At 48.0% G+C, this 2,500-nt stretch overlaps 1 protein-coding gene and 3 non-coding genes across 4 annotated transcripts in view; all 4 read left to right on the top strand.

Moving 5' to 3' along the window:
- The window catches only part of ctnnbl1 (catenin, beta like 1), a 100,111-nt gene that overhangs the window by 1,456 nt on the left and 96,155 nt on the right, over positions 1-2,500 (top strand). The gene's annotated exons all lie outside the window — the stretch shown is intronic.
- trnar-ccu lies at positions 973-1,045 on the top strand. Its single transcript has one exon. It is a non-coding gene; the product is annotated as a tRNA-Arg (tRNA).
- trnam-cau lies at positions 1,052-1,123 on the top strand. The gene has a single exon. It is a non-coding gene; the product is annotated as a tRNA-Met (tRNA).
- Positions 1,668-1,739, top strand: trnam-cau. Its single transcript has one exon. It is a non-coding gene; the product is annotated as a tRNA-Met (tRNA).

The raw sequence follows: 2,500 nt of genomic DNA, 5'->3' as shown, positions 1-2,500 counted from the left end.
CTGCTACCATTAGAGAACAAGGGCTCATACTGAGCTCCATTGATCAAGGTGTGCTGCTTTACATCCCCTTGCTAGCTGTCTCACCATTACAAAAAGCAAATGGCCAGAGAGGCACACTGAGCTCAGCCAAGTGCCTGTAAATTATGTTTTTTATTTTAGATACAAGCCACCTACACAAGATGTTGGGGATAGAGGCAAACATCGTATGGTAGGGTGCTGGTCATTTGTGGGCCCACAACAGTAGAATTAATGTTAGAGAAGCGTCTTTGAGCCCAAGCCAATGTTATGTGCTTTGAAGCCACTCATTGTGCTCCATGCGTTGGTTCTTTTGTTGAGGCACTCACCGAATGTGGACAGAGAAGTTGCAAAGCACTTCTGTAAAGCCCCAGTGGCCTAATGGATAAGGCACTGGCCTCCTAAGCCAGGGTTTGTTGGTTTATTTGCAGCAGACTGGCGCAGCGGAAGCGTGCTGGGCCCATAACCCAGAGGTCGATGGATCGAAACCATCCTCTGCTAGCACTGTTTTCCTCCGAGGCCAATCAAGTCTATAACAGAATTACAAGTGGAAAGGCCAAATCAGTGCAAAATCTCTGCTACCATTAGAGAACAGGGGCTCATACTGAGCTCCATTGATCAAGGTGTGCTGCTTTACATCCCCTTCCTAGCTGTCTCACCATTACAAAAAGCAAATGGCCAGAGAGGCACACTGAGCTCAGCCAAGTGCCTGTAAATTATGTTTTTTATTTTAGATACAAGCCACCTACACAAGATGTTGGGGATAGAGGCAAACATCGTATGGTAGGGTGCTGGTCCTTTGTGGGCCCACATCAGTAGAATTAATGTTAGAGAAGCGTCTTTGAGCCCAAGCCAATGTTATGTGCTTTGAAGCCACTCATTGTGCTCCATGCGTTGGGTCTTTTGTTGGGGCACTCACCGAATGTGGACAGAGAACCAAGGCAGCACTTCTGTAAAGCCCCAGTGGCCTAATGGATAAGGCACTGGCCTCCTAAGCCAGGGATTGTGGGTTCGAGTCCCATCTGGGGTGATTTGCAGCAGAGTGGCGCAGCGGAAGCGTGCTGGGCCCATAACCCAGAGGTCGATGGATCGAAACCATCCTCTGCTAACACTGTTTTCCTCTGCTTCCTCCGAGACCAATCAAGTCTATAACAGACTTACAAGTGGAAAGGCCAAATCAGTGCAAAATCTCTGCTACCATCAGAGAACAAGGGCTCATACTGAGCTCCATTGATCAAGGTGTGCTGCTTTACATCCCCTTCCTAGCTGTCTCACCATTACAAAAAGCAAATGGCCAGAAAGGCACACTGAGCTCAGCCAAGTGCCTGTAAATTATGTTTTTTGTTTTAGATACAAGCCATCTACACAAGATGTTGGTGATAGAGGCAAACATCGTATGGTAGGGTGCTGGTCATTTGTGGGCCCACATCAGTAGAATTAATGTTAGAGAAGCGTCTTTGAGCCCAAGCCAATGTTATGTGCTTTGAAGCCACTCATTGTGCTCCATGCGTTGGTTCTTTTGTTGGGGCACTCACCGAATGTGGACAGAGAACCAAGGCAGCACTTCTGTAAAGCCCCAGTGGCCTAATGGTTAAGGCACTGGCCTCCTAAGCCAGGGATTGTGGGTTCAGGTGCCATCCGGGGTGATTTGCAGCAGAGTGGCGCAGCGGAAGCGTGCTGGGCCCATAACCCAGAGGTCGATGGATCGAAACCATCCTCTGCTAACACTGTTTTCCTCTGCTTCTTCCGAGACCAATCAAGTCTATAACAGACTTACAAGTGGAAAGGCCAAATCAGTGCAAAATCTCTGCTACCATTAGAGAACAAGGGCTCATACTGAGCTCCATTGATCAAGGTGTGCTGCTTAACATCCCCTTCCTAGCTGTCTCACCATTACAAAAAGCAAATGGCCAGAGAGGCACACAGAGCTCACCCAGGTGCCTGTAAATTATGTTTTTTTTTTTTGATACAAGCTACCTACACATGATGTTGGGGATAGAGGCAAACATCGTATGGTAGGATGCTGGTCATTTGTGGGCCCACATCAGTAGAATGAATGTTAGAGAAGCATCTATGAGCCCAAGCCAGCTTACAAAAGGTATGGGCCAATGTTATGTGCTTTGAAGCCACTCATTGTGCTCCATGCGTTGGTTCTTTTGTTGGGGCACTCACCAAATGTGGACAGATAAGCAGCAAAGCACTTCTGTAAAGCCCCAGTGGCCTAATGGATAAAGCACTGGCCTCCTAAGCAAGGGATTGTGGGTTTGAGTCCCATCTGCGGTGATTTGCAGCAGAGTGGCGCAGCGGAAGCGTGCCGGGCCCATAACCCAGAGGTCGATGGATCGAAACCATCCTCTTCTAACACTGTTTTCCTCTGCTTCCTCCGAGACCAATCAAGTCTATAACAGACTTACAAGTGGAAAGGCCAAATCAGTGCAAAATCTCTGCTACCATCAGAGAACAAGGGCTCATACTGAGCTCCATT

This window comes from Notolabrus celidotus, chromosome 11 (assembly GCF_009762535.1).
Source record: "Notolabrus celidotus isolate fNotCel1 chromosome 11, fNotCel1.pri, whole genome shotgun sequence".
NCBI classification, from domain to species: domain Eukaryota; kingdom Metazoa; phylum Chordata; class Actinopteri; order Labriformes; family Labridae; genus Notolabrus; species Notolabrus celidotus.
Note: the sequence above shows the minus strand (reverse complement) of the source record. Positions and strands in the feature narration are given on the sequence as shown.